This window comes from Pristiophorus japonicus, chromosome 1 (genome assembly GCF_044704955.1).
Source record: "Pristiophorus japonicus isolate sPriJap1 chromosome 1, sPriJap1.hap1, whole genome shotgun sequence".
In the NCBI taxonomy this organism is placed as follows: Eukaryota; Metazoa; Chordata; class Chondrichthyes; family Pristiophoridae; genus Pristiophorus; species Pristiophorus japonicus.
In genome coordinates, this window is record NC_091977.1 from 161,683,785 (window position 1) to 161,689,784 (window position 6,000).

The window sequence follows — 6,000 nt, forward strand, 5'->3', positions numbered from 1 at the left end:
TCCACCTGAGCTCAGCCGGATCCATTGCTTGGCCACAGGCAACGAGTGGGAATTCAAGGTAAGGTGATCACGAGTGAGTGAGGGGGGTCATGATCTCATTGACTGTCGAAGCAGGCTCGAGGGGCCAAATGACCTAATCCTGCTCCTGTTTTTTATGTTCTTATGTAGCAAGGAAGACCCAAGGCACTCCTGCTCCTCCTGGCCCACAAGTAAAATTGAAAATGTTCTGCAAATGTCACTGCTCTCCCACTCAGGCCTCTGACTAAAATTGCACTCATGCTTCGATGACATCGTCAGGACCCGATCCACATGTCTGAAGCAGGACCCCGCTGCCTTCCTGCAGGTGTCCTGCTGAAAAAGCAGGTTGATATTGGGGCATGGAAGGATGGCAGTGGGATCATAGGGGCTAAGTTGCTGCTCTTATTTTAACTGACCCCACCCCTCCCAGGTTTCAGTCAGGTGGGGGAGGGAGGGGGGGGGGTGGGTGGGTGGGTGGAGGGGGTAAAATTTGGGCCATAAATTCCAGAATTCGGAATTAATTCATGTAAGTTCTCATTTCTCACTTTTGTTGTCACTTTTCTTTAAATCTCAGCTTTATATATTTTTTGTTCATTCAATTTGAACATTAAGTAGCTCATTAATTGCGCTTAGTTGGGACCACCGGTAAGATAAGGGGAGAAAACAGGAAGCTGCAAACAGTGCTCACTGTGTTGCTGCAATAATCATTCACCAACACTCCCGGCTGGAGTATTCTCACTTTCTTATTCAAAGTGGTAACAAAGGTAAAATTACATCCTGAAACTTCATTGGTTCACAGAGATGAGGTGTTTACAGAATATAACACACATTTGGAATAATGTTGGCCAGGGTTATATCTACCTGCCTCTGGCTTGACCAGGAGTAAATAAAAACCTCCCAAATATACCTGGCAAGACAGAATTGTCAAGACTCTCATCCAATTCATAAACCTCTCTTGGCCCTTGAACAAATCAAAATCTGCATTTTTATCTTGATACTGCAATTGCAACATTGGTTTGTAATAAATATGACAAAGATGCTTGCTTTAATTTGGCTGTGACAGGAAGAAATTCTACAGAAAGGTTTCCTCAGGAGATTAACCATATGAGAGAATACATGATGGGGTAGATTGTTAAAAAGGAAGTGAAAATAGCCATTGCTCAGATTTATGTGATGTTTCACGATCTAAAATTTATTAAGCTGCTTTTATCAATTATTTATAAGATATTTGGGGAAGTCCAATCCTAAGCTGATTTTTTTACTCGGCCTGGGCCTAGAAATCCCTTTAAATCATTTTTAATGCGGTAATTGGGTGCGAGGAACGATCACTGCAGCCGTAGGCAAAGGCCCAAGGATCGCAAAAAATTTGTCCTCGAGTCTTATCAAATACTTAGGGAGGGCTGCCCATGCCTGTCACACCTCCGTCACACGACGGAAGCTTGCAATTTTGGGTACTTGTCTCGCTAACAACGGCCCTCAGGTAAGTCCCGGAGTTGGGAGGAGAACAGCAAGAGGAAGCTGATTGTGGAGCTGGGATGAGCATTCCTGTTCCCCCTGGCACCACAGAATTAAAAAAACACATTTCCTTAATCCACATCCCAATCTTCAGTGGTGCAGGGCAACGCAATTTCTTCTATGGGTATTTAAACAGGTGTTAGACCCTTCATTAGCGTATGCAATGGTCCAGGCCTCGAAATCATGTGGCGTCCCGTTTGCGTGATAATTTTTGCGGGAGGGCAAAGGTATCACTGGGCGCTACCCAATTCCAGTGGATGTGAACTTCCAGTATTATCGCTCCAGGAGGGAAATAGAGTGCTAAATCAAGCACAACCATTTCCCTTGGAGCATTAAACGGAGCAAAAGGGACGGTAGCGGCAGAAGACTACCTGGTCATCAATACCTTTAAGTACCGCTCCCCAAGCAACCGGTTGAGCTAATAATGCCTCCTGCTGCTGCCTTTGTTGACGCCCAGCGATGCTGCAGGGGGCGGAAGGGAATTTAAGATCCATGACAGTAACAGGGTGCTACGCACCAGATGCCATCACGATCTCCGGGGTGCAGGAGATCGAGGCGTTAAGGTTTACCGCCAGCGCTAACCTGCAAGGGAAGTTCACGGGTATCGGTACTTTCACCACGTCTGGTCGGAAAGTTGTTAGCGTCCCGTTATCGCCCCCCCCCCCCCCACCCCTGGAGGTGCCAAAGGAGGCCAATTTCTCCCTCTTCTAATGTCTTCTAATGGTTGTCAGATGTTTTTCAGGTGTCCTTGGATGTTGCATTTCCAAATTGGTCGTTTTTGCGCTCATTTCACACCAGAGGTGTAGCCATACATGCAGCATCAGCTTATCTTAAAATCCAGAGTGTACAGTCCACAATCTTTTCATCATTGAAATCAATGGATGGAAAACTGGCCAGAGCGCTGTGATTTTCCAATAAACCCCTGCTGCATGCAAGGCCCCTTCTGTGGAGTAGGGGCTCAGAAAATTTCTCATTATGTCTTCACTACAAATGTAATGATACCCTACCTGGTAACAAAGGAAATGTTCCAATTTTGCCTTACGACAAAAAATATGTGTGTTTAACTCTATATGGAATATTTGGGTTAAAAGACAAAAGACAAACCATCATATGTCTACAAACCCTGCCTTGCCTAATAACCATCTACGAGACTGTATAGAAATCACACTTAACGGTCTAGAAATTCGATACCGCTAAAAAACAAGTGAGCGCACCGTGATGCAAGCTATGTTTGCGCTCGTTCAAAGAGCGCAAGCAGCATGTCGGCTTTGAACTGCCTACTAATTATAATGATTGTAGTGCACAGCCCAGAGCTGAACATGCTGCTGACAGGCTATGCGCTCAGCAGGGTGTTAAAGTACCTGAGATTCGAATGAGGCTAGTTTTACTTAAAGCTTTACTTAAAGCTAGCCTACTCCTCTGAAAGGCAGTCTACACCTCTTAAACATGAGCTGTCTTCTGCTGATGAAAATTTTAAAAACTGCTTCAGCATGAGGCAGTCTGCACTTCTTAAAGGCGAGCTCCAGAAAGAAGGATGTGGGACCAGATTGCCGAGGCGTCATTGTCAGCAATGTTGCCCCCAGGATCTGGCTTCAGTGGCCAAAGTACCATGACCTCAGACAAGTGGTCAAGGTCAGTGAATGCATCTTCAAAAGCCATCTCCTACCAGCTGCACCATGAGCCTCACACACTGCTCAATGGCTAACCACCCCACCCCATCACTTACTTACCAACTATCTCTACCAAACCCGAGTTACATCTCCCATTCCTAGCTTTATCCCACCCCCTTGAGGAGATGGAACTGGCCATTCTTGGCAGGGGCATGGCTGAGCCAGTGGCAGGGCTGAATGAATTCAAGATGGCAGTATCCTCATACGTTATCCTCCTTCTCACATCCCACTTCCTCCTCATCCCACAATATATTCTGATTTACAAGCTGCACATGGTGTGAGCATGCACCACTTACTTTACCCACTCCCCTCAACACAACTCTAGCCTTGGGCCTTCCTCATTTCTGACACCTAAGAAATCCAGCCTGTCCAGCCAATGGTTGACCAAGAAGAGGGAGAGGAGAGTGAAGAAGAAACACCATCACTCAATTTCACATTCCCAGCCACCACTTCCTCAAGGTCGTCCTGCAAGGCCATCTACAATATCTCCCACTGAAAATCAGCAGCTTTCCATTAGCCATGTTGCAGCCACTGGGGTAGCACTGCATTGGAGCACTAGGATAGGCAAAGGCAGACGCAATACAGTCACTAAGGCAATGCACAAAGGTGATTAGTTGATTTTTGATGTAATATTGGATGCATATAAGGATAAAGTTGGATTGGAAAATTTGCTTTGCAGTGGCTTTTATTTCAGCATTGTGGTCAAGAAGATACTGTGATGGTCAGTAACAGAGGGAACATTAGCGGCTGGATTTTTGGCTCTTTTACGCCCAATCTCGACGCAAAAATGATTTTTTTTTTGGCGTGTAATGAGTCGCACAAAATTTTGTGCCCGGGTGGAATTTTCACCAATGGTTTTGCGACAGCGCTAAAACTTAGTGCCCACCCGCTGTTTTCACCGTTTGGATGACGTAAATCATCGTGCATTCGGGCAGATTTTTCAACCGTATCATCCAATTTAGCGTCCGCCCGGGAAGCCGCCCAGGAAAAGCAGTCAGACCTAGGGTGTACCAGGCGCTAATGGCACCATCTTCAAAACAGAAGAGCAAGTTGGAGTTGTGAGTGATTAAAAGGATTGGGAGAAGAACACTGTGTTACTGCATAATTTCAATTGTGAAGTTTATGTGAGTTTATAGTCGGTTTTAAAGGACATTTTAAAAGATGGGGGTCATTCTATGTCAGCCATTAAACCTGGCTGCTATATTTATATGGCTTCGGGCTGGAAGAAGGCTTATTGATGATCATTTTCAACGTAATCGAAGAGGTCGCAGACGTATGGGGAGAAGGCCTTACATCCCATGAGTTTACAGGGAACATCGCTCATACCTGCAACTCTCTGAGGCACAGTGCATTAGAAGGCTGCGCTTCCAAAAAGAGGTGGTCACAGAGATATGCCAGCTCATACAGGCAGACCTACAGCCAACCAGTGGCAACAAGACTGCACTGCCCGTCGAAGTGAAGATGACTGCGGCACTTGCCTTCTATGCCTCCGGCTCCTTTCGGCATCAGAGGGGAACATATGCTCCACCTCGCAGCACGCTACACATTGCTGCATTCATCAGGTGGGTGACAACTGCACTTTCCGCACGCAGGATGGACTTCAGAAACTTCCCAATGACCAAGGAGAGCCAAAATGAGAGGGCTGTAGGTTTTTGACGATTTTCTGGCTTCCCCAAGGTTCAGGATGCCCTTGACTGTATGCACATCACCCTGCGAGCACCTTTACAGAATCCAGAGATTTACCGAAACCGAAGGGGATTCTACTCCATGAACGTAACAGGTCGTCTGCGATCATACTCAGCGCATCATGGCAGGTCAATGCCCAATATCCAAGCATCCATAATGCTTTCATCTTGCGTGAGAGCAGTGTCTCACGCATGTTCCAGCATCAACCACAAGGCCAGAGCTGGATGCTGGGGGACAAAGATTACAGCCTCGCCACCTGGCTCATGATCCCGCTCATGGAACCCTCAGACAGAAGCCGAGCATTGCTATAATGAGAGCCATGCAGCCACACGAAACATCGCCGAACAGACAATTGAAGTGCTCAAGCAACTCGTCCGATGCCTGGACCATTCTGGAAGCTGCCTGCAATATTCACCTCAGCAGGTCTCTGAGTTCATTGTGGTGTGCTGCATGCTACACAACTTAGCCATCATGAGGGGGCAGGATTTGCCAATGGTGATTGCAGGACCATCTCAAGAGAGAGGGGGGGGAGGAGGAGGAGGAGGCAGATGAGAACGAGGAGCCTGGTGAGGAACCGATGTTACCACCACCCCCACCACAACCATAGGGGAGACATTGTGGAAATTTTGCTGCTGCAAAAGCCTTACGTCAGCAGCTCATAATTGAACACTTTGCTTGAAGAGTGAACAGAGAGTATGGAGACAGGGTTTATGGACTGCATCACCTGTCCAAGCTGAAGCAGAGCTTGTGCCTGTGATGCACCATGTTCGGCAAGGTTTTGTGCCACACACTCCGGGACTCCAGTGTCACTGCTGGAGGCCACCAGCCTCGTGTGGGCACTGATGGCCTTGCAGTGAGATTCTCGATGGTCGCGGGAATCCTACCCAAGACATCAATCAGCTGACTGGTGAGCTGGATGCTCTCCCTGGACAGTCCTACCATGTCCAGTTCCACATCTGTCTGTCAGCAGACCTACTTTGCCAACTCGCCCTCCGGAGAGATGGCATACGGGATTCGACCCCAGAACTGTGTTGCTGCATGCCATTAGTCCCAGGAGCCTCGGAGGTGTCAAACCCCGAGAAAGTTACATCATTGTCCTCAGACGCGGTGA